Consider the following 26,691-nt stretch of genomic DNA (forward strand, 5'->3'; position numbering starts at 1 on the left):
GCTAAGCTGCAAAAACATCATACATCTGCCTATTCAGCCTGGAGCAGTTTAGCCCCGCCCATTCGTGCTGAAGCTATAAGCAGTGTTGTGCAGTGATTGGCCTGTATTGTATGATGTTCATAAAGTACCAATCAGAACAGAGCTTATTGACATATATCAGCTTTAAATGCACAGTCACAAAACCCCCCTGACGATTTGATGCATGGTTTTGTCTATAATGGTTTAATATGTTCATTTTAGTCCAACACAATCCACCTCAGTACTCATTAAGACATTAACTAGAAAACTTTAGTCATAAAACACTTAAATATCCCTGTTTTGCAATTTCGCTTCAGTTTATTTGTGTCTGACCTAAAACTTTGAGTTAATTGAACATCAAAATGTAATTTAGCAAAACAACAATCTGTATCTTACACTCGGTTGCACGAACGTATCCGATGTTCAGTAAATTTACAGTCTGAAGTCTTTCTTTTTACACTTATAACAGCAAATCTATTTTGCGGTGTAGTTAATATTTCTGGACTGAAATTTGAGCAGTATCAGAGGCTGCCTACGCACTTGCCCAATTATCAAGAGATCTTGTACTCAAACCCTGGTGATGCTCAGAGCTGTCCTGACCTGAACTACATTGTTTAGTAACTAAACTAAGAAGTTTGAGTTGGATGATCTAGTGTCCTCAGGGTGAGTGAACTCACAGGACACAGTGTAGAAAACTGACATGAATTTTTAACTTTGTCTGTGTTTCACGATCCGGGATCTCCACATCTTTCGTAAACGCCTGCATTGTTTTCTTTTTCAATCACTGCTTAGCAACTATTACACTATCTGCCATTACTTAGTCAAGCTTTCCTCCTCCTCCTCTTCCTCCTCATCATCAGCATCTTTCACGGATGCTTTACAATCAGACACTTTGCAAAAGTATCAAAACACACAATCAACAATGAATAAAACAACACACACATGCAGAGTTCCCAGGGCAGACTCAGGGGACTCCCCAGACCACGGTATGGAGCATCCCTAGCTCCGGAGGAAGGTCTCAGGTAGCCCGGGGGGCTTACAACTAGGTCTAGCAGGCAGTCACATAGCTGCATTGTCCAAGCAGCCTCGTAGCTGTGGCATAGCACTGCTCATGCAGCTGAACTCCGCAGGTCCAGGCAGCCCCACAGCTGCAGTTTGGCAGCCGCGTACCTGCAATATAGTGCCAAACAGCCGAGCGGTCCAGACGGCCTCATAGCTACAATACAGCGTCACTCAAGTGCCCAGTCCAGGCTGCATTACAGCTGCAATGTAGCAACAGCCAGCCCAAGAAACCTCAGAGCCATGGGTGGAAAATCACTCCCAGCTGCTGTCTCAGTGGATGTGAAGGCAAGCTCCTCAACCAGAGGGGAAGCATCAAAACATACAAACAAACAACACAAAACCAAAGGAAAATGTAAAGTGATGTAAGGCGGCAGTGATATTGTGCCTAACACAGCTACAACTATTATTAGGCGTATTACATTTGGTAATAAATGTGTTTATGTAATTTGCTGCATTCATGTGGAACCTTTGTCTTAATACAGTGAGGCAGGGAAGAGGCAGGTAGAGGGCATCCGCACTCTATTTGGGGTGCTGTTGCTACACCTGTGCCTATTGTAGTACAATCATATTTATGAAACGGAGAGTTCCGGTCCTGAAATCTGATTGGCTGCGCTGCATTCGAAGTAACACCCACGCTATACCCCTCCTATGACCGCCTCACAGCGACTGAACTGTGTATCACTGCACCACGGCGTGAAAATCCCTTCTGCTGTTAATCGATTAATCTTTGACTCTAACGCTGATCGCATGGAGCACCGAGTGCACTGATGGAGTAAGAACCCGATTTTGGTTTAAACTGAGGGACTGAAGATTTTATTCTCTTATCTAGAACCAGGCTGGTCCGCTGGCTAAGAGGCTAAAAGAGCCAACAGCCTAAACAGCTCCATCATTAATATCACAGGCCTGAATTAAATCACTCGTGATATGATTCACTGAAAACCGGCAGTATAAAAATCTAAAGAATGAACCTGAATGTCTTACAAGCTTCAGCTGTCCATGTTTCAGTCAGAAGTCGTGTCAAACCCAGGCTGAATCCCAAACGGCTCCGTACTCCTGTGCTAAATTGTGAGCTGCGTAACATTAAGTTTAGAAATTCCAGGTTCTGCTGTTTAATAATGCACTGCCTGTCGAGTCTGAATGTGGATGATTCCCAAATCCCATTTTTAGCTGTATTTTGCTCAGTTGGGCTGCAGGAGTCAGTATTTAAACTCAGATGTAGTGCAGTATGTGGGGAGCAGGGAGCCGTTTGAGATGCAGACCCAGCGTGAGAACAGTGGCGTTGTCAGATTGACAGACGACCCTCGGCGGTGATTTGGTACCAAAAAGTGCTTATAAACTGAAAGTATTTGCACTAAACAGCGCCGCGTTATCATATCTTCACTGTTATACTAAAAAACGTTTTAAAAATCATGAAATGTCTGCAGCTTACACTGAATGTTCTTCTCCTTCAGCGGTCAGTGGTTGCTTAGCAACGATACTGCACCCTAAAGGAACTACCTAACACTTGTTTATGTGGGTTATTATAAATTATTCCTTAAATAATCCTCTAAAAGTTTGCGTATTGTAATATATTTCATGTTGGCCGCCGTTCTATAAAGGCAATAAGCCACTCGAGGCAGTGGGTTACTGCGACATTATCACCGGGAAGGGAATTTTAGGCGAAGAACAAAGAGCACCCCCGTGATAAGATCGCAGTAACCCGCTGTCTCGAGTGGCTTATTGCATCATTGCGCTTAATTGAAGATTCATTTTATTTAAATAGGCAAAAGTCAGATAAATTCCTTCATCAAAAAGCAAGTAATGTTGTTTATATTTGGCTAATAGAAAATGCTAGAAATGTGCTTTTCATGTGTTCATTTATCCCACATAGTTTGACCTTCAGGCATTTTTAATGCACATAAACATTGACCAAAGAACCGGTTTATTTAGAAATCAGAATCAGAATGCGAACGTTTATGATCGGCGCACCTCCAAATTCAAAGCAGGGAGTTTTGGCACTGAACCATTCGAAATGTGCTGGCCGAGTGCTTTTCCAGCGCCTCCTTATCACCTCATAAAGCAAACTCTGCAAACGTTCAGCACATTTTTACCAGCTGTTACTCATGAGCTCCTCCAATAGAACTGCTAATAAGTTGCTTAACAAAATAGTGACAACGCACTACCATAGAACGCCTAACGAAGGCTGTGCTGTAGTAACTACAACTATACATGACACTGTAATACATACAAATGCAAAAGACACTGTAAATGACCAAAAGTGTCAAGACTGTCCTTCTAACGAGCGAATCCAGACAGTTTAAGGTCACCCACTGCTGACACAGCTTGTCTAATCTCCATAGAAAAGCAGGGACCAATAGAATGGGCCCCTCTGTAGCAGCCACATATGAGCCTAAGGTCTCCATGCCCAGTGCCCAGCATGGGCTAGAGGGGTATAAAGCCCTCTGGGGGGCATTGGGCTGTGGAGCAGTGGAGCTGGGTTCTCTGGGGTGATGGAGCTCCATCCAATACCTTTGGGTTGATTATTGATCCACAACTGACCATCCAACATCAGCACCTGACCTCACTAATGCTCAATCAAACCCTCACAGCAATGTTCCAACATCTAGAAGCCTTTCCAGAAGAGCAGAGGCTGTTACTGCAGCACTAACTCACTGGAAATTGGTGCCCTCATTTCAGAAGAAACGCTGGAGTCTACAGGCTTTGGGATTACCAGTGTGTCAATAGCTGCTGCAACGAAAGCAGAATGCTGCCCTCTACTGGGAATACTGTGCAGTCACACATGAAATCGGCAGCTGGCCGTTTTTATCAGCGTGTGATGTGTTCTATTGATGTGCTATTTTGGGCGGATTAGGTCTGATAAAGGCAATGTGTAGTGGAGAAAGAGAGAGAGATAGAGAGAGATAGATAGAGAGAGAGAGAGGGGGGGGGGGACAGGCAGTGTTACCAAACGCTGTCTATGGCTCTGAAAGACGAATAGCAGGAGAGTTTATGGTTTGAATATTCCTGGAAAAAAAAAAAGAAAAAAAGAAAATTAACTTCTACAACACATGCCAGAGTCTCTCCGGGCAGGAGGCCAAGAACAAGCACAGGAAAAGAGAGGAGGAGAGGAGGAGAGGAGGGAAAGAGAGAGAAGGGGAGGGAGGGGAGTGGAGTGGAGCTTTGGGGGTTTGTTAGAACTCTGAAACAGATGCCCAGATCATTTAACTATTGCATCGCCGAACCTGCACTCCATCATCAGGGCTCTAGAACGTGAAGAACCCACAGAGGAGCCGCTTCAGTCACTTCTGTTCTCAGTGGACAACATGCAGATTCACTACCTAAAGAAACTTTAGCCCCAGTGTGGTGTTCAGGTATGTGGGACTCATTTTCAGTGTTTACCAAAAGAAAAAATCTTCACTCTGTTTACCCCCCACATTTATATTATACATATTTATATTACTGAACCCATCCTCCTACATGGCCTGCTGTTAAAGTGTGTGTGTGTGTGTGTGTGTGTGTGTGAGGGTGGACAACATGGTCAAGCTGCTGACTGGCTAGAGCTGCTAAATTTGAACCCTACGCTGGACACTTGTGACATTTTAACACCTGGTATTTTTACATAAATTGTTATGGGTTCTTTAGTATAGACAGTGGTTCTATATAGCACCATGAACACTCAGAGAACCCTTTGCATCATGAAATGGTTCTTTGGATTGATGGAGAATGTGCTGTAGATGGTCTACATAGAACCTTTTTGAAACCGGTTGACTATAGCACCCAAAAGGGTTCTTCTACTGTTATAAGCTTGACATCGTAATAATAGAAGAACCCTTTTGGGTGGTATATAGATTTTCAAAAACAAAATCTATATAGAACCATTTACAGCACATTCTCCATCAATCCGAAGAACCATTTCATGACGCAAAGGGTTCTCTGAGTGTTCACGGTGCTATATAGAACCACTGTCTTTACTAAAGATCCATTAAGGTTCTTTAAACAGTAAATTATTTGGATTTAAAAACATACTTTGAGTTTGCATTCCTACTATCATTCCTATTATTCTTAGAACTTAGGAACATAAGTTGTATAAATGTAAGTAGTATAAATGTAAGCTGTATGAATGGCATACGTTGTATAAATGTAAGTTGTATAATGTAAGTAGTATATAAATGTAATACTAAATAAAGTATGACCCCTGAATACTAGGGGATATCTCACACACTGGAGTGACTGGAGTTTTGGCTCTGTGGTGCACAATGGATCTGACATGACACAGTAAACAGCGACTATGTATTAAGAAATGTATAGCATAGTGGATAAGACCACAGCACCACACACAGTAGAAGGCTTGATATCCATTCCGGGCAGAAACACTATAGCTACACCCAGTGGTCAAGTTCTTAAAAAAGGGAAGGAAGGGGAGGACAGTGGATTCAATGAACTGATTTTTGGGTGGTCTCAGCTGTTCTGAGAACGTTTATGTTCAATGTCATGCTTCCGGGTTCTCCTCCCTTGCCTAGCATGCTCCAGGACTCCATTTCCCATGATTCCAGTCCTGATCTCATCCTTCCCTCCAATCACACGCAACTGCCTCCTACTAGGTCACCTGAATTCTAATTCTACTCACCTGGGTCTGTTTGTCTCAGGCATTAAATAGTCTCTGGTTTGTTCTTCTTATTGTGAGGTATTGCTGTTTCCCTAGATTACTGAGGGGTCTTTCTCTGACTCCTTGACTTGTGTTTTGAGCCCTTTGACTGTTTTTGGATTTTGCCCTTTTGGATTTGCCCTTCTGCTCTGATTGCCTATGTTTTTGTCTATTCTGGTTTTTGACTCTTGCTTAGGTTTTGGATTTGCCCTGAGACCGTGTTTTGTTCTAACACCTTTCTTGTTAAGCAGACTTTTGTTTATAAGATCTGCGAGTGTCTTCTTGTGCTTGTGCACCGTTACAGAATACCTTGCCACAACCAAGATGGCAGATCTGAGAGAACTCCACAGTACTGTCAACAACCAAGGTCCATTATTAGCACAACATAATCAGCTTTCTGAGTCGCTGTCTGGGTCTGTGGGGAAGCTTACTCATCAGCAGTTAGAACAACAAAACTTCTGCATATTGCCTCTGACAACCAATCTCCTGTCCTTCCAGTTAAGTCAGTTGGCTCATAAACCCTTGACTTACTCAACTCCTGTAGGAAACCGCACAGTACCTGAACCAGCTCCCAACCCTGAGGACCATTTTTTCGGTGAGCAAACCAGATAAATATGACGGGAGTCCTAATTTGTTACAGTGCTTGTTGTATTTTTCAGATGCTCCAGTTAGTCCTGACAACAGACGTGTTGCATTTCTGATTTCCAGACTTACTGGTAAAGCTTTAGATTGGGCCACAGCAGTTGGAACAGAGCACATATGCAGATGTTTTACATAGCTTTAGGGCTGTTTTTGATCACCATCATGAGCGACGATTCCAAGGGGAACTATTGCCAGAGTTCACGATCTGTAGCGGATTATTCTTTGGAATTTAGGACCTTAGCAGCTGGAAGTGGCTGGAATGAGCCTGTGCTTATTATGACTTTCTGTAATGGACTTGATTCTGAGATTTTGACAGAACTTGCCTGTACGGATGATGGACTGTCATTGGATGACCTCATTGCTCTCGCTATCCCATTGGACCAGTTAAAGCAGAGTTCTGAACTCAGGGTGCATCGTCTCGCCGCACATCATACCACACAACGGACCAGTCCATCACCCAAACCTGTGAAACCTGATGTCCCTGTTGCTGAGCCTATGCAAGTGGACACCTCCTGTCTGTCCAAGGAGGAGAGCTTACGCAGGCTATATGGGGGTCTGTGCTTATACTGTGGAGAAGCGGGTCATGTTCTACATGATCGTCACATCTGTTCAAACAGACCTCAGGTGCCACTCCCATTTATTCCACATGCTAATGTCGTGAGCGATTGTAAACCTGCCATGATTAGCAAATCCTTTCTGATTCCTGTTACTTTGTTCTGCCAAAATTCTTCTATTGTCGTTTCAGCCTAAATCGACTTGGGCCCAAGGCAGTTCCATCCAAGCTGGTCTGCTGAACCAGTTGGAGATTGAGACAGAACCACTGTCAACACCGTTACGTCTGTCAGCCATGGACGGGGCACCTATTAAACTAGGGAGCGTGACTCTCAAAACATGACCTGTTAAAATGAATGTTAGTGCTCTACGTGCTGAGGACATTTTTTTTCTGTGTGCTTGAAAGCACTGACTATGCTGTGAGTTTAGGTTTCTCCTGGCTGAAAATGCATGATCCCAATATCTCCTGGTCCCACAGAAATCTTTTCCTGGTCCTCTTATTACATAGAACAGTTTGCAAGTCCCTCCCATTAGTGCTAATTCCATGTCTGTGGAGAGTCCTGCTGTGAACACTAAGATTGACATTCCCTTCAAATATACTGATCTTGCTGACGTCTTTGTCAAAGTAAATGCCATGAAATTGCCACCTCACAGAGACTGTGATTGTTCTATTGAACTCCTTGGTAATCAATTACCTCCCAAATCTCGTGTTTTATCCTCTCACCCAGGCTGAGGAAGTCGCCAGGGAAGAGTATGTGCAGGAAGCCCTAGACCAAGGGTTTATTCGTCCCTCCACATCCCCAGTAGCTGCAGGATTTTTCTTCGTGCAGAAGGATGGAGGACTTTGTCCATGCATTGACTATAGAGGGTTAAACAACATTACTAAAGCATATCTTTATTCCCTTCCTTTAGTGCCAGTTGCTCTGGAGCAGTAGCAGGGGGCTAAGGTTTTTACCAAGCTTGACCTGCGTAGCGCCTACAATCTGATTAGAATTAAAAAGGGTGATGAATGGAAGACTGCTTACCACTAGGGGCACGGAGTATCTTCTTATGCCAATCGGCCTCAGAAATGCCCCCCCGTGTTCCAATCTTTCATTGGTGTACTCCGACATGTTGGGGAAATTTGTGATCGCATATATCGATGACATTTTGATTTATTCACCTGACTTCACTACCCATGTCCAACAGGTTCGCCAAGTCCTGACACGTCTGCTGGAGAATCAAGTATGTCAAAGGTGAAAAATGTGAATTTCATCTGTCTGAAACTTCCTTCCTGGGTTATGTCATAAGTGCAAATGGTGTCTTCATGGATGATAAGAGGGTGGATGCAGTGGTTAACTGGCCTGTGCCCACCACTGTGAAAGAACTACAAAGATTTCTTGGGTACGCAAATTTCTACAGCAGGTTCATCCGTAACTACAGCAAGCAAGCAAAGTTTATTTATATAGCGCTTTTTACAACAGGTCTTGTCACAAAGCAGCTTTATAGAACAATCAGTATGAAAGAGCGAAAAGAAAAATCCGGGTCTGTGCCCCCATGAGTGTCGCCAGTGGCGACAGTGGCGAGGGAGGAACCTTGAGAGGAACCAAGACTCAGAAGGGGAACCCGTCCTCCTCTGGTTGACATCGGAGAGTGAACATTGTTAGTATAAAGTATTATAGTACAAAGCGGGAAAAACAGGCGGGGCAGCGCTTAATCAGATTAGTTTATGATTAAGCAGCAGCAGCATCTGAGGGTGAGGACTGCACAGCGTTGTACAGCAAGGAGCTCAGTGGTGGTCAAGCCAGTCCAGAAGGCTGGTGAGCAGTGGCACCTGATCAAGGCAGAAGAGGCAACAGCATCAGACGCAGCATCAACAGCACTGTTGTAGCTCTGCTACCTGCTTTGTTGAAAGGGGATGCCAAGAGACTGATCTGGAATACCCAGACAGAGAAAAGTTTTCAGTGTCTTAAGAATACTTTCAGCTCAGCTCCTTTGTCGAGACACCCTGATCCCTCTTAACCATTTACTGTTGAGGTTGATGCTTCTACTATGGGGGTAGGGGCTGTGTTGTCTCAACATTATGGTGAACCTGCTAAACTTTTCCCTGTTGCCTTTTTATTTATTTATTTTAGCCTGTCGCCTGTTTGGTATCCCTGAAGACATTGTATCGGATAGAGGCGCTCAGTTTACCTCAATGCAAGAGAGCAAACCAGGAACTAAGTAAGTTTGAGACTGTCATAACAACCAACATGACTGGCACAGATACTTACCATGGGCTGAAATTGCACAGAATTCTCTCATCAGTTCTACAACTAATCTCACTCTGTTTGTGTATGTATGGTTACCAGCTACCTCCTATGCCATGGACAGGCACTCCTTCTGAGGTCCCTGCCATAGTCCTGGATGTCTCGTAACGAACAGGTTTGGGAGGAGACCCATCAATGGATTGGAGACGAACGTCAAGCTGACCAGCGACATGGTGACACCCCTTCTTATGCCATAGGGGACATATGAGTATGGAGGACATAGGGGACATATGAGTATGGAGTATGGCATAAGAGTAGGGGGGGGGGGGGGGGGGGGGGGCATTACTGTCACGCTTCTGTGTTCTCCTCCCTTGCCTAGCATGCTCCAGGACTCCATTTCCCATGATTCCAGTCCTGATCTCATCCTTCCCTCCAATCACATGCAACTGCCTCCTACTAGGTCACCTGAATTCTAATTCTACTCACCTGGGTCTGTTTGTCTCAGGCATTAAATAGTCTCTGGTTTGTTCTTCTCATTGTGAGGTATTGCTGTTTCCCTGGATTACTGAGGGGTCTTTCTCTGACTCCTTGACTTGTGCTTTAAACTGTTTGCCCTTTTGGATTTTGCCCTTCTGCTCTGATTGCCTATATGTCTTTGTCTATTCTGGTTTTTGACTCTTGCTTAGGTTTTGGATTTTGGATTTGCCCTGAGACCATGTTTCATTCTGACACCACTCTCGTTAAACAGACTTTCGTTTTTTAAGATCCGTGAGCGTCTTCTTGAGTTAGTGCAGTGTTACGTTCAAGTTTAAGTTTGCTTTATCATGACAAATTAATGTTTGTATTATCAAAGTACTGCAACAATAATCTACTAAATGTTAAGGCAAAATAAATAAAAAGTACAAAACCAAGATTGTGATATAGATATAGATAGATTACAAAAAACAGGATAGCAATTAAGAGAAGGTGATCATGATCAATTAATATAATATAAATATAATATAAAGACTGGTTTACCAAGAGAGACGGGGGAGGACTTTCACCTGAAATGAGTTCATGAAGCCAGTCTGGTTATAAAAATGATAACAGGACATCAGAGCCAGAATTACTCTTTTAGTACTTTTACTTTATACTTAAGTACATTTGAAGGTAAATACTTTAGTACTTTTACTCAAGTTGAAGTCTAAAGGGAGGAACTTCTACTTTTACTGGAGTAATATTTTACCTTGGGGGTCTCGACTTTAACTCAGGTACATGGTTTGTGAACTTCGTCCACCACTGGTTTTATATGACGTGTTTTATTGATTGTTATTGCACTGTTTTGTACTGTATGGACCCCAGGAAGAATAGCGGCTGTCATTAAAGCAGCTAATGGGGGTCCTAAAAAAGAGGTAAAAAAAAAAGGAGTAATTAGCTTAAATTTAGTGAATATGTGTAATTTGTGTTGTAAAATGCATTTCTCGAAAGCTGCAAGCAGCAGTAGAAGATTATTGAACTTACTTCTAAGCGTTTTAACTTGTTTTAAGTGATTTTATTAAGTAAACGATCTCATTATGGGAGGTAATTTTGCATGTTTCAAGCACATTTCTTAAAATAAGCAAAATAATCTGAGATCGTTTCACTTTAAACACAGAAAAGACTCTAGAAACAAGTTAAATAATCTCATAATAAGCTGAAAATGAGACCAGTCCCAGTCTTTCTAACCCTCATGCTAATGAGGGTCCTGGAGGAAGAGCTGGATGTTTAAAAGTGGCACTTCTAATGTGTTAAAATTACGCATTTTCATAAATATTCAAATTCTAAATGAGTATGAATGTTTAGAGATGCATATGTGCCACGTTTAGTAGTTTCTTGTGCGCAAACATAAAAACACTTAACAATTTATGGCCATAATTCTCACTTCAAAGGTGCATTAATAACTGAATAATAAGCTTTTATTGATGTTAAGCTATCTGCCCAATTAAACGGTGTAATTGATCATTATAACTATTGTTGCTGTCAATTATTTGACACATTTTTATCGTTTTACTATTTTATTATTACTGTTACTTTTATTATTACTTAGTAGTTTTCAATGTTATCTTCTCTGCTTCCCTGTTTTATTTTTTTACTGATCAGCTTATGTTTTGATTGGTTAATCCTTTTTATTTTAAAGTTTACCATTTATTTATTTGTACTGCTTCAATTTCTTTGTTATACTTTTACTATTATTACTATTTCTAAATTCACATTTACTTTTTTCAATCCCTTGTTTTTTGTTTGTGTGATGCTCAGCTACATTGTAAACAAACCTCACCTTCAATGTACTGGAGTAGAAGGAAAGGTTGATTGACTGACTAATTGATTGATTGATTGATTGAATTTAAACCAGCAGAGAAGACTGATCGTCAGCTCCCAGCATAAGCTCTGCTTCAGCACCAACAAAGCTGATTCCATGTCTGTAAACTGCCTGTTTATTATTCATTGTTTTTGTGATGTCATCCAAACAATCACATTTATATATATCCGCCTATTCAGCCCACTGCCACTTAGCCCCGCCCATGCACACAAGTTATAAGGAGTGTTTCAGGCTAGGCTGTGTTTTAATCATCTTAATTGGCCAGGGCCCAAGTTTTATTACACACTTCTATAACCTAGGAATAGGTCAGCCAGTTTGCATTGAAGTCCCTGTAGTTATTATGTAATAAGAAATTTTAGGGGGTTAAATGAGGCACAGTAGAGGACAGCCAATCAGAACAGAGCTAATTTACATATATGAGTCTTAAAGGCACGGCCTGTTTAACTGTAAGGGATAAAGCGAGGTCAGGAATCATCAACATTCCATATAAACTCAGAAGACTCGTGCAGGTTCTCTGGTGGTTCAGGATGGTAAATAAAGTGTCTATATCTACATATGTGTTGTAGTCATGGCGACGTCTGGTTCCCATCACCACCACTGTAAAGACGTCTGAGTTTCTACAGTCACCCACTCTGAATCCCTCTGTTTGCATCTTAAACACTGAATCATGCAGAAATTTTGGAAAATTTGTGGAATTCCCCTTTAAGCCTTTGCTTATGAAAGACAGGGACAGACAGAGACAGAGGTAGCGAGAGATGCAGAGACAGAAAACAAATAGAGAGAGAAACAGAGAGACAGAGAGAGAGAGAGAGAGAGAGAGAGAGAGAGAGAGAGAGAGAGAGAGAGAGAGAGAGAGAGACAGACATACAGAGACAGACAAAGAAAGAGAGCTATATAGAGAGAGACCAAGACAAGAAGAGAGGTACAGAGAGAAAGACAGGGACAGAGAGAGACTGGCAGAGACAGGTAGTGAGAGATGCAGAGAGAGAAAACAAATAGAGAAACAGAGAAACAGAGACAGACATACAGAGACAGACAAAGAAAGAGAGCTATATAGAGAGAGACCAAGACAAGAAGAGAGGTACAGAGAGAAAGACAGGGACAGAGAGAGACTGGCAGAGACAGGTAGTGAGAGATGCAGAGAGAGAAAACAAATAGAGAAACAGAGAAACAGAGACAGACATACAGAGACAGACAAAGAAAGAGAGCTATATAGAGAGAGACCAAGACAAGAAGAGAGGTACAGAGAGAAAGACAGGGACAGAGAGAGACAGGCAGAGACAAGTAGTGAGACATGCAGAGAGAGAAAACAAATAGAGAAACAGAGAGACAGACAGACAGAGACAATGAAAGAGAGAGATATATAAAGACAGACAAAAAGAGAGATACAGAGAGAAGGACAGGGACAGATAAGCAGAGAGATAAATAGAGACAGAGACAAAAAGAGATAGAAAGACAAGGACAAAGAAAACAAGCAGAGAGACAGACAGACAGACAGAGAGAGACAGGGTAAGAGAGATATACAGAGACAAAAAGAGAGAAAAAAGAGAGAAAGACAGGGACAGAGAAAGACAGAGAGAGACAGGGAGATATATATATATATAGAGACAGAGACAAAAAGAGAGAAAGACAGGGACAAAGACAGGCAGAGAGAGAGACATAGACAAAAAGAGAGATACAGAGAGAAAGACAGGGACAAGGAAAGAGAAAGATATAGACAGAGACAAAAAGAGAGATAGAGACAGGCTGAAAGTGACAGGCAGAGAGAGGGAAAGAGAGACAGATGGAAAGAGAGACATATATACAGAGACAGAGACAAAAAGAGAGAAAGACAGGGACAGAGAAATATAGGCAGAGAGATGCAGAGAGAGAGACAGAGACAGGGTGAGAGAGAGATGTATAGCGAGATAGAGGCAAATAGAGAGATGGAGAGAGAAAGACAGGGTCAGAGAGAGACCGGGACAGGGAGAGGGAGAGAGAGAGAGAGAGGGAGAGAGGGAGAGAGAGGGAGACGCTGCACGTTTTTGCGTTAGAAGCTCTCACATCCGGGATATGGAACATGAGCAAAGACGTGGAATGTTAGAGCCCCCCCTTCCCCCTCTCTTTCTCTGTCTCTCTCCCCCGTTCTCCCCCCCCCTCCCCCCGTTCTCTCTCTCACTCCCTCCCCCCGTTCTCTCTCTATCTCTCTCTCCCCCCGTTCTCCCTCTCTCTCCCCGTTCTCTCTCTCTATCTCCCCCGTTCTCTCTCTATCTCTCTCTCCCCCCGTTCTCTCTCTCTCTCTGCCCGTTCTCTCTCTCTCTATCTTTCTCTCCCCCCGTTTTCTCTCTCTCCCCGCTCTCTCTCTCTCTCTCTCTCTCTCTCTCTCTCTCTCTCTCTAATGATGCAGTAAGAAGCCCCGTGATTGGCGGACGCGAGCGCCAAGAAACATAAAACCGGAGGAGGAGAGCTTTGAGCTTTTTAGCATTCAGCGCTTAGCATTTAGCATTCACTCAACCCCCCCACCCCGCGACCCCTCACCGCCCCCCCTTCAGAACCCCCCCCCTCAAAAAAAAAATAAAACAGTGCCGATGACCGAGTCCGCGAGCGCGCGAGACGAGGACGCTCCCCGTGCTTTTCCTTTCCCCCCGCGTTCTCCCACACATCCGCGCCGCGCGCGCACAATGGTCGCTGTATGCGATCCGCCTCGCTCTCAGACAAGCTTTAGGAGGAAGGGCTCGCGCGCCTCTGCCTGACAGCCGCGAGGCCAATCGGAGCGCGCGCGCGCCCAGCTGCGCCCGGCCGCGGCCAATGGAAAAGCGGAGCACGCGGGCTCGGCGGAGAGGGTTAGGCTGTTTGTCGCAGGCGGCCAGCGCTAAACTTCACCAAATAATAGCTGTTTGTGTTTTGGCCGCCGCAGTGGCCATTTTAGGTGAGTAACGTTACATCTCGTAACTTTTGCTTTAATCCGCCTTTTAGGGTCGCGCGCCGGGCGCGAGAGCGCGGCTGGGCCGGTCGGTAACTCGTGCATCCCTCCTGAATGAAGTGCTGGGCTCTTGTGCTTTACTGCTTTAGTGCTTTAGCAGGATTAGGGCTTCTGTTTTCTCTTTCTCTCTTTCTTTTTTCCCCTCCCTCTCTCCTCTCCACTCCCTCCATCCCTCCATCCCTCCACCACCCCCCGCTCTCTAATGCCTCATGCATTTTTTTTTCTAAACTGTCATGGCGCTTTTTTCTTTCCTTTTCTGTTTTTGGTGCCCTTGGAAGGGGCTTTTCCGCGCGTGGTGCTGTGTCCGGATAGCCGGCGCGAGAGGCTCAGGTAGGCGAGGTGGTGTTTTGAGGGGGGTGGTGGGGGGTCCCTCGCGCGCACACGTGAACCTGGGAGCGCCGCTGCGGTGACATTACAGCTTAGCACGGCATATATGTGGGACGCGTCGGTGGCGCGCGTGCGCCTGGGTGAAACCGCTGCGAAGAGGCTGCGAGCGCCGACAGGACTAACGTGCAATGCAGAAAAGCCGTGAGGAGCCCCAGGAGCTACATGCGCAATGCCAAGCGTCGGCTGGAGGGGTATGACAGCCCCCCAGCGTTAGGCTGTGCAGCAGTGGGGCTGAGCTGCAACCCATACCTTTGGGATGATTTGTGGTCCAGAGCTGATCATCCAGCATGCCGCCCACGTGAACGCTGAGCGTGATCTGGGGCCGTATTACAGATACAAATCTGATCTTAATTTCAACTGTCAGGCCTGTTTCCTAGCAACCAATGGCTGAAATGTAAGCACGTCATCAAAATAATGTTAAATATGTGAGTTGAGCTGCTGTTGCTGATGTGAAAAAGGTCAAAACAGAACTAAAGGGTGATAGACTGTGAGTTGTGAATGCCGTGAGAGCGCCCCCTGCTGTTTATCACAGCGTCGCTGCTGCCCAGTTTCAGTCTCCATTTCCCAAACGCTTCAGCCGAGCGCGCTAACATTACTCCTCCTATAAACAGACGCACATTCAGCTCCGCCTCATTGTTCACCACCATCACTGTAATATTCCATCATCCACATTAACACAGTAAGGTGATCAGAGGGGCGGTGGAGTTCGAGTCGCCAGCGTCTGAGATGTTTAAAACGCAGAGTTAGAAAAGAAAAACATCTCCCAGTGAAAGCCACGTTTTACAGTAGAAATAAACGGAGCTCAATATGCTGGTAGTGAACTACGCCGCCTGACTCAGCCACCTAAAACCAGAGAAACGGACCTAAAACAGAAGTCAGGACCCTGTTGGGGTTCATCCTAAAGTTAGGACAGGATTTAGGAGGTTTAGTCTAGTTAGGATGTTTGTGTGATGCTGTTTTCTGATCTGGAGTTAATGATGAGATCAGGAAGGGAGGAGCTGGTATTCTGGTATAGCTACTGAACTAAATTCAGTTGTCATGGTGACTAAACAGATCGGATTTCAGATTTAAGAATTTAACAGCAGTGTTCCAACAACTACCCATCTTCCCGGGAAGAGTAGAGGCTGGTCTTGCAGCAAAGGGGGATAAAGTCTCTATTAAAGGTGCAGTGTGTAAGATGTAGTGACATCTAGTCCCCCTCCCTCACCCCTCCCTTTCCAAGTGTGTAGTAGAACCTACGTCAGGTTTCATTTTACTTCTTCGTGTTTTCTCTTCTTTGACGGTGGAGATTCACCTGTATGATCCTTCATTTGTCAAAATGTGGGTTCTCAAACTTCTTCCAACACAAAAGGCCAGCACCGGCACCAACCACTGATTCTTCTTCTTTCGACACTCTTAAAAAAGAAGCTTAGGAAAGGCAACAGGCCTCTTTCATCAGTATCTTTTTCTTTAAATGTGTTCTTGAGAAAGGTCCTAAGAAAAGTTCTAAGAAAAATTCAAGACGCGTTCTTAAAGCACAGAACTGTTCTCACCTTTGTGCTCTTGAGTGTGTGTAGATTTTGTTCTTACCTTAGAACAAACCCCACATAAGAGAACCCTGGTGAACGTCATAATGGAGACTGTGGTAACAGCGGTTGGTGAATAAGGCGCAGTGGTTCTATACAGAACCATGTGCACTCAAAGAACCATTCCCATGCTTAAATGTTCTTTGCAGGGTGAAATGGTTCTTCAGATTGATGGAGAATGTGTTGCTGTATAGCACCAGCAACAACACCTGTGTTACAAGCTTGACATTGTAACAATAGCAGAACACTTTTCGGTGCTTTGTAGAACAACCTTTTCAGAAAGGTTGTGTATAGAACCACATACAACACATTCAATCTGAAGAATGATTTCATGAAGAACCCTAAACGCATGCAAATAGTTCTTTGAGTGTTCATGGTTCTGTATAGAACCTGTGGGCTTCATTCTCCAACCGTTCTTAGGAAGAAATTTCGGTAAAACTTTACTGTATGGTGCTGTTCATAATGCTACATGACACCCACATAAGCTCATCTTGGCAAATGACATAACTCTACATCAATGTTTATAAATGCTTATTCCTATAGGCAGCATCTGTCTTAAAGGCTACAAGATGAACCATCTTTTTAAAGAGTGGACGTCCAACTGGAGCTACAGCGGCACAAAATTCAACGTAAAAACTCGAAAGGCGCCCTCCAGAGTCAGTAGCCACGTTTACATGCATTTTAATAATCTGTTAATAATCTGACTAACAGCTCAATCGGAATAGAATACGTCCTTGGAAACACCTCAATTGGAATAGTCTAGTCCGATTGAGGTCATTCGGAATACAGTTTTAGCCGATTGATCGAGGTGGATAATCCTCTAAATAATCTGTGAAATAGAAGAATAATATCCGTGTAAACGCCTGCATCCGATTACATTCCCTATCGGAAAGCTTAAGTCCGTTCTGCATGTCGTCGCGTCACAATGAGAGTTTATACCGTTCGACACGGCGGAGCAGAAACTGGTCTGCAGAGGAGACGAAGTTCATGCTCTGATCTTTAAAAGACGGCGGTGGGACTGACGTCCAGCTTATGTGTCTCAGAACACGACGTCTTCCTCTCGGCCTTCTTTAATAAGGACATGTGAAGGACGTTTTCCTGAGTCTGACGTCATTTTAAAGCAGTTAAAAACACAATCACTGCTCACTGCTGCTCATCTCACTCTGACTGGACCTCACGTGATGCTTGTTGTCATGGTAATGTTTACGCTAAGCGGTTCTCTACGCATGCACGTCTTTTTGCATCGGATTACTTGTAGTGAGCATGAAAACTGAGATTTTCCATCAAATTGTTGAGCAGAGCGAGAATAAATACCTCAGTCTGAATCTGTAATCGGCTTGGCAAAAATGTAAACACAGCCAGTGTTTGGTTTGTTCGTTCTGGGCTACTGTAGAAACATGGTGGCCTCTGTTGTGGATATGTATGTAGATATGAAGGGCTCATTCTAAGATAATGAAAACACAGCGATTCACAGTTCCAGGTGATTATACACTAATGAAAACATGGCTTTGTTTACTGTGTTCTGTATCTGCTAATAGAGCCCCTTAAATTTTGCACACTGCACCTTTAATGCTCCTGATTTCAGAAGAAGAATTTCTGGTGTCTACAGACTTTTACATACACTGATCAGGCATTACATTCTGACCACCTCCTTGTTTCTACACTCACTGTCCACTTTATCAGCTCCACTTACTGTATAGCTGGTCTTTGTAGTTCTACAGTTACAGACTGTAGTCCATCTGTTTCTCTGATACTCTGTTACCCTGTTCTTCATTGGTCAGGACCCCCATGGACCCTCACAGAGCAGGTACTATTTGGGTGGGGGATCATTCTCAGCACTGCAGTGGTGGTGGTGTGTTAGTGTGTGTTGTGCTGGTGCGAGTGGATCAGACACAGCAGTGCTGCTGGAGTTTTAACGCTGTGTCCACTCACTGTCCACTCTATTAGACACTCCTACCTTGTCGGTCCACCTTGTAGATGTAAAGTCAGAGACGACAGCTCATCTGCTGCTGCACAGTTTCTGTTGGTCATCCTCTAGTCCTTCATCAGTGGTCACAGGACGCTGTTGGCTGGATGTTTTTGGTTGGTGTTTAAATACTTGTAGAACTACAAAGTGCACCTATATAATGCTGATAAAACGGACAGTGAGTGTAGAAACAAGGAGGTGGTCAGAATGTTATGTCTGATCAGTGTATAGTGCACTTTTCGTAGAACTGGTTAAAATACTGTAAAGAAAAGTGAATTGAAGCGACTTCTTCATTTAGAAAAATTCTATTGTTGCTGTCGAAACAAAACCTTGTATGACCAAAATAGTAACTTTACAGGAGAAGGAAAAATCATACTTTACTCGTAATGTAAGTCAATGGAACCAGACTTTTGTCCAAGTCATTTTGGGCCGTTTCTTTTGGTCCATTCATCATAAACTTCACGCACAATGTAAAGGACATCAGGCATTTTCAAATTAGGCCAAAACCTGAAAATTGACCAAAATGGGCATTTTTGTATATGTAAATCCACTGTCTGTACTCGGCATCGTCATGGCTAATTTAACCTCTAGTTCTTTCAGATATACCTTGTCAGAAAGGTTCTATGTAGAACCATGAACACTCGAAGAACCCTTGGCATCATTAAAAGTCTTCTGCATCATGAAAGGGTTCTTCAGGCTGTGTTGTAGACTGTTCTCTACAGAACCTTTCTGGAAATGGTTCTGTGTAGCACCAGAAAGTGTACTTCTGTTATTAACAGTTTACGTCTACTTTTAACAGTAGACGAACCCTTTTGGGTGCTAAATAGAACCATTTTCAGTTCATCCATGCACATTTTCCATCAATCTGAAGAACCCGTTCATGATGCAAAGAACCCTTTAATCATGCAGAGGGTTCATTAAGTGTCCATTGTTCTATATAGAACCCTTTTTTTTGCTGAAGGACCCTTGAAGCACCATCTTTTTTGTTTTATTTAAAACATCATCCTGAAGAACCCTTTCATGATGCAGAGAACCTTTAATAATGCAAAGGGTTCTTTAAGTGTCCGTTTTGGTATATTTTAAATAAACAGTGGCCGGTTTTGGTATATTTTAAATAATCAGTGGCCGGTTTTGGTATATTTTAAATAAACAGTGGCCGGTTTTGGTATATTTTAAATAATCAGTGGCCGGTTTTGGTATATTTTAAATAATCAGTGGCCGGTTTTGGTATATTTTAAATAAACAGTGGCCGGTTTTGGTATATTTTAAATAATCAGTGGCCGGTTTTGGTATATTTTAAATAAACAGTGGCCGGTTTTGGTATATTTTAAATAAACAGTGGCCGGTTTTGGTATATTTTAAATAAACAGTGGCCGGTTTTGGTATATTTTAAATAAACAGTGGCTGGTTTTGGTATATTTTAAATAAACAGTGGCTGGTTGTGGTATATTTTGATTAAACAGTGGCCGGTTTTGGTATATTTTAAATAAACAGTGGCCGGTTTTGGTATATTTTAAATAATCAGTGGCCGGTTTTGGTATATTTTAAATAAACAGTGGCCGGTTTTGGTATATTTTAAATAATCAGTGGCTGGTTGTGGTATATTTTGATTAAACAGTGGCCGGTTTTGGTATATTTTAAATAATCAGTGGCCGGTTTTGGTATATTTTAAATAAACAGTGGCCGGTTTTGGTATATTTTGATTAAACAGTGGCCGGTTTTGGTATATTTTAAATAAACAGTGGCCGGTTTTGGTATATTTTAAATAATCAGTGGCCGGTTTTGGTATATTTTAAATAAACAGTGGCTGGTTTTGGTATATTTTAAATAAACAGTGGCTGGTTTTGGTATATTTTAAATAAACAGTGGCTGGTTTTGGTATATTTTGATTAAACAGTGGCCGGTTTTGGTAAATTTTAAATAATCAGTGGCCGGTTTTGGTATATTTTGATTAAACAGTGGCCGGTTTTGGTATATTTTAAATAAACAGTGGCCGGTTTTGGTATATTTTAAATAATCAGTGGCCGGTTTTGGTATATTTTAAATAAACAGTGGCTGGTTTTGGTATATTTTAAATAAACAGTGGCTGGTTTTGGTATATTTTAAATAAACAGTGGCTGGTTTTGGTATATTTTGATTAAACAGTGGCCGGTTTTGGTAAATTTTAAATAAACAGTGGCCGGTTTTGGTATATTTTAAATAAACAGTGGCTGGTTTTGGTATATTTTGATTAAACAGTGGCCTGTTTTGGTATATTTTAAATAAACAGTGGCCGGTTTTGGTATATTTTGATTAAACAGTGGCCGGTTTTGGTATATTTTAAATAAACAGTGGCCGGTTTTGGTATATTTTGATTAAACAGTGGCCGGTTTTGGTATATTTTAAATAATCAGTGGCCGGTTTTGGTATATTTTGATTAAACAGTGGCCGGTTTTGGTATATTTTAAATAATCAGTGGCCGGTTTTGGTATATTTTAAATAATCAGTGGCCGGTTTTGGTATATTTTGATTAAACAGTGGCCGGTTTTGGTATATTTTAAATAATCAGTGGCCGGTTTTGGTATATTTTGATTAAACAGTGGCTGGTTTTGGTATATTTTAAATAAACAGTGGCCGGTTTTGGTATATTTTAAGTAAACAGTGGCCGGTTTTGGTATATTTTAAATAATCAGTGGCCGGTTTTGGTATATTTTAAATAATCAGTGGCCGGTTTTGGTATATTTTAAATAAACAGTGGCCGGTTTTGGTATATTTTAAATAATCAGTGGCTGGTTTTGGTATATTTTAAATAAACAGTGGCCGGTTTTGGTATATTTTAAATAATCAGTGGCCGGTTTTGGTATATTTTGATTAAACAGTGGCCGGTTTTGGTATATTTTAAATAAACAGTGGCCGGTTTTGGTATATTTTAAATAAACAGTGGCCCGTTTTGGTATATTTTAAATAAACAGTGGCCGGTTTTGGTATATTTTAAATAATCAGTGGCCGGTTTTGGTATATTTTAAATAATCAGTGGCCGGTTTTGGTATATTTTAAATAAACAGTGGCCCGTTTTGGTATATTTTGATTAAACAGTGGCCGGTTTTGGTATATTTTAAATAATCAGTGGCCGGTTTTGGTATATTTTAAATAAACAGTGGCCGGTCTTGGTATATTTTAAATAAACAGTGGCCGGTTTTGGTATATTTTAAATAAACAGTGGCCGGTTTTGGTATATTTTAAATAAACAGTGGCCGGTTTTGGTATATTTTAAATAAACAGTGGCCGGTTTTGGTATATTTTAAATAATCAGTGGCCGGTTTTGGTATATTTTAAATAAACAGTGGCCGGTTTTGGTATATTTTAAATAAACAGTGGCCGGTTTTGGTATATTTTAAATAATCAGTGGCCGGTTTTGGTATATTTTAAATAAACAGTGGCCGGTTTTGGTATATTTTAAATAAACAGTGGCCGGTTTTGGTATATTTTGATTAAACAGTGGCCGGTTTTGGTATATTTTGAATGAACAAAATGTAAATGTAAATCCACTGTCTGTCCTCAGAAACAGGTTATTGGCTCTGAACCAGTCCGTTTGCCGTTAGAGGCCTGTAATGTAAACACAGCTAAAGTTATATTTGCTGTTCGTGACGAAGGCCAGTCTTCTGTTGTCTGATTGGCTAAACGCTGAGTGGCGTTACGTTCATTTGCATGGCAGATTCATCTGCGCCACGAATCATCATGCAGTGCATTTAAATAAATAGGATGCAGTGAGACGAAGTTGCCAGTGGACACGTGTTGTCAGATGTCTTCACAGTGGTTTTGATAGGAACCAGACGTCGCCATGACTGCAACACAGATATAGGCATTTTATTTACCATCCAGAACCTCCAGAGAACCCACGCGAGTCTTCTGAGTTTATGTGGAAGATTGTTGCCCTGCATGTACCCCTGTGCCGTGGATTTATATTTAAAACCAAAATCTTCTCAAAACTATCGTGAAACAGCATCTCAGAATTTAGGCAGTGTATTCATAACCATTTCATCTCATTCAAAGTCCAGAAGTGAAAATCTGGGATTGTTTTCATTGAATCCTGGAAATAAACAACAGACAGTTTTAGAAAGTTGAAAATATTAAAGCTAAGAAAAGTTGTGACAAGTGAAGAAATATTGATGACTCTGCATTATTTCAAGGTCACTATTCAGATTTGAGCAATGGTCCGATTTTCTTTGAGTTTTCTCCCTTCTATTGAAACTCTTGTTCAGACGGATCAGAAATTTATGTAAATATTTTTAAAAATTCTACTTTGTTGATTGCAGAGCTGATAAAATCATTTGCAATGAAAAGAATGCAAACTAGATACGTTTACGCTTGTGCGCTCAGTCTTTTGGTCCCCACTCTTTCCGTGAGGGAGCTTTTAGAGGGGGACGTCTGGTTCCTATCACCACCACTGTGAACAGTTCTGACTGGTAAGTTTCTCTAGAGATGACTGTTTCACACCAAACCGCTCGGAACCGCTCTGTTTACATCTCATTTAATTAGGCAGAGATTTTGGAAAACTGGTGGAGTTTCCCTTCAGTACTGGAAGGCTCTTTAAACTTGCACCTGTCTCAACACAGAGGGGGCTCAGGTAGCTTGTGTGTGTAATACTCTTCTAAATTACATATATTGATCAAGTTCTATTAGTTTTATCACATTATTAGGTTGGTTTAAAGCTTAATTAGTTTAATTTCATTATAATTTCTGCATGGTATCATAATAACACAGCAGTACCGGCAGAATGTGATTTATGTCCTGGACTGATAACCATGTTATATTATATATATATATATATATATATATATATATATATATATATATATTTGTGCATGTGTTGTTATTTTCATCCTTTGGGGTCATAAACACATGTCACCATCCCACCTTAAGCTGTCACCCCCCCCCCCCCACACACACACACACACACATACACTTCGCCTGTCTAGTATAAATGTACTTTAATGCTCGGGACAGCAGGCCTCATGCTTTTCTGATGATTTCTTCTGTTTCTGACCATTATGGACTCTTTAAACTGCTTTCTGATCTATAAACGAATGATGGCCAGATACTGAATGTCAGCTTTCTGCTTCCATAGTCGGGATTCAGTAGCTGATATAGCTCTTAATAACTGGGCGGTACTGATAAGAGTCATTCCATGAGATGGGTTCTGAGTGATCATGTAAGGCCCAGTCCCATTTCTTATTTTTCCCCTTACCCCTTGTTTTTGAGTGTCTCCTTGCTCCTTGGAGCTGAGTTACAGGGCAGTGGTCGAGATCTTCCCTCTGAAATGAGACCCTCTAATAAAAGAGCATCACTTCATTAACAGCTACCAGCGCCGCTCTGTTGGCGACCCTGCCCGTCTGCAGGGACAGCAGAGGAGGGGAAAGTTCAGCTCCTCACTGCTGGGCTTTAGTTACATTTAGGGATCATACGCCTTCAAAGAGGGGGGCAATTATTTATTATCTCCCACCTAATTCCTCAGTGATATGCTGAAGTCAGATATTCTTCAGATTTTCATTCAAATTTTCCTGTTCCACCTTAAATGGAGCAGCAGGTACATTCTGGCGCTTCAGGCATATTACACATTAGCACTATTAGGAGTTTTCTGTGCTTGTTATGAAGAAAAAGGACCATAATAGACTGAAATGACATTGAAGTTTAAGGACAATATCGTGGTTATAGTGATTTTAACAGAGAAGACTCACATTAGTGGGTTTCTTTGTTCGCTCAGCCATCCTTCCATTTTTTCTCATCTCTCTCTGTTTGGAGTCTCTGACAAACCTCTGTTTGGAGGGTCATGTAGCCCCAACGCTTCGCCCCACGCCTCTCAACAGGAACCGGGACACCCCACCCCTAGACGTGAACGCGCAGAACAGAGGGGTAGGCGTGAGTGGTAGGGGTGAAATTGGACTGGGCCTTACTTTTAAGTTGTTTCATGTAATGGAATCCCAATTATCTTGTTTTCCATAGTCTTTACTGTTTTTCCCATCTCAGTGAATTTTGTGAGTTACTGGTTCAGTGTGTTTTCATGTTTTTCAGTAATCAGATAATGGGGAAACTCCGAGTCGGCATGAGTCAGACAGTAATCAGATAATGGGGGAACTCCAAGTCGACATGAGTCAGACAGTAATCAGATAATGGGGAAACTCCAAGTCGACATGAGTCAGACACTAATCAGATAATGGGGAAACTCCAAGTCAACGTGAGTCAGACAGTAATCAGATAATGGGGGAACTCCAGGTCTACATGAGTCAGACAGTAATCAGATAATGGGGAAACTCCAAGTTGACATGAGTCAGACAGTAATCAGATAATGGGGAGACTCCAGGTTGACATGAGTCAGACAGTAATCAGATAATGGGGGAACTCCAGGTCTATATGAGTCAGACAGTAATCAGATAACGGGGAAACTCCAAGTCTACATGAGTCAGACAGTAATCAGATAATGGGGGAACTGCTAGTCGACATGAGTCAGACACTAATCAGATAATGGGGGAACTCCAAGTCAACGTGAGTCAGACAGTAATCAGATAATGGGGGAACTCCAGGTCTACATGAGTCAGACAGTAATCAGATAATGGGGAAACTCCAGGTCTACATGAGTCAGACAGTAATCAGATAATGGGGAAACTCCAGGTCTACATGTGTCAGACAGTAATCAGATAATGGGGGAACTGCTAGTCGACATGAGTCAGACAGTAATCAGATAATGGGGAAACTCCAAGTTGACATGAGTCAGACAGTAATCAGATAATGGGGAGACTCCAGGTTGACATGAGTCAGACAGTAATCAGATAATGGGGAAACTCCAGGTCTACATGAGTCAGACAGTAATCAGATAATGGGGAAACTCCAGGTCTACATGTGTCAGACAGTAATCAGATAATGGGGGAACTGCTAGTCGACATGAGTCAGACAGTAATCAGATAATGGGGAAACTCCAAGTTGACATGAGTCAGACAGTAATCAGATAATGGGGAGACTCCAAGTCGACATGAGTCAGACACTAATCAGATAATGGGGAAACTCCAAGTCAACGTGAGTCAGACAGTAATCAGATAATGGGGGAACTCCAGGTCTACATGAGTCAGACAGTAATCAGATAATGGGGAAACTCCAAGTTGACATGAGTCAGACAGTAATCAGATAATGGGGAGACTCCAGGTTGACATGAGTCAGACAGTAATCAGATAATGGGGGAACTCCAGGTCTATATGAGTCAGACAGTAATCAGATAACGGGGAAACTCCAAGTCTACATGAGTCAGACAGTAATCAGATAATGGGGGAACTGCTAGTCGACATGAGTCAGACACTAATCAGATAATGGGGGAACTCCAAGTCAACGTGAGTCAGACAGTAATCAGATAATGGGGGAACTCCAGGTCTACATGAGTCAGACAGTAATCAGATAATGGGGAAACTCCAGGTCTACATGAGTCAGACAGTAATCAGATAATGGGGAAACTCCAGGTCTACATGTGTCAGACAGTAATCAGATAATGGGGGAACTGCTAGTCGACATGAGTCAGACAGTAATCAGATAATGGGGAAACTCCAAGTTGACATGAGTCAGACAGTAATCAGATAATGGGGAGACTCCAGGTTGACATGAGTCAGACAGTAATCAGATAATGGGGGAACTCCAGGTCTACATGAGTCAGACAGTAATCAGATAACGGGGGAACTCCAGGTCTACATGAGTCAGACAGTAATCAGATAATGGGGGAACTCCAGGTCTACATGAATCAGACAGTAATCAGATAACGGGGAAACTCCAAGTCTACATGTGTCAGACAGTAATCAGATAATGGGGGAACTCCAGGTCTACATGAGTCAGACAGTAATCAGATAACGGGGGAACTCCAGGTCTACATGAGTCAGACAGTAATCAGATAATGGGGAAACTCAGGATCAGGTTCAGGGTTAGGCTCAGGGTTAGGGTTAGGTTTAGGCTCAGGGTTAGGGTTAGGTTTAGGCTCAGGGTTAGGGTTAGGTTTAGGCTCAGGGTTAGGGTTAAGTTTAGGCTCAGGGTTAGGGTTAAGTTTAGGCTCAGGGTTAGGGTTTGGTTTAGGGTTCGGCACAGATTTAATAGAATCTTTCACACACAGCTTCCAGCTCAGTTGCGTTTATTAGGTATTTAGTTGAAAGTTAAAGACTGAATATCTACGAAGTAGCAGTGGACCATCCAAATAAAGAGTTACCAGCGTTTGAAATTTTATCCTTTTAATCAAGTTTTTACCTAAAATACTGTTGTCGTTTATTTGATTTTCCTGTCATAATATTCTGTTTTTGATTGTTTTAGTTGTTTAGTAGTTTAGTCGAAAATGTATATT

At 42.3% G+C, this 26,691-nt stretch overlaps 1 protein-coding gene and 1 long non-coding RNA gene across 5 annotated transcripts in view; both read left to right on the plus strand.

The window, feature by feature from the left end:
* The first annotated feature begins 8,092 nt into the window (after positions 1-8,092).
* On the plus strand, positions 8,093-9,388 carry LOC108439722. Its single transcript, XR_001858779.1, has 3 exons — positions 8,093-8,133; positions 9,013-9,100; positions 9,229-9,388. It is a non-coding gene; the product is annotated as an uncharacterized LOC108439722 (long non-coding RNA).
* Positions 9,389-14,089: 4,701 nt separating this feature from the next.
* chd6 (chromodomain helicase DNA binding protein 6) overlaps positions 14,090-26,691 on the plus strand; it is a 106,930-nt gene continuing 94,328 nt past the window's right edge. For 2 of the 4 annotated variants that reach the window (XM_037534969.1, XM_037534973.1), the window contains exon 1: positions 14,090-14,372. The gene's annotated coding sequence lies outside the window, so the exon portion shown is untranslated. Of the gene's footprint in view, positions 14,373-14,691; positions 14,757-22,494; positions 22,514-26,691 lie in introns of those variants that run through there. The other 2 variants (XM_037534970.1, XM_037534971.1) reach the window with 2 other exon arrangements.

This window comes from Pygocentrus nattereri, chromosome 26 (assembly GCF_015220715.1).
Source record: "Pygocentrus nattereri isolate fPygNat1 chromosome 26, fPygNat1.pri, whole genome shotgun sequence".
NCBI lineage: Eukaryota > Metazoa > Chordata > Actinopteri > Characiformes > Serrasalmidae > Pygocentrus > Pygocentrus nattereri.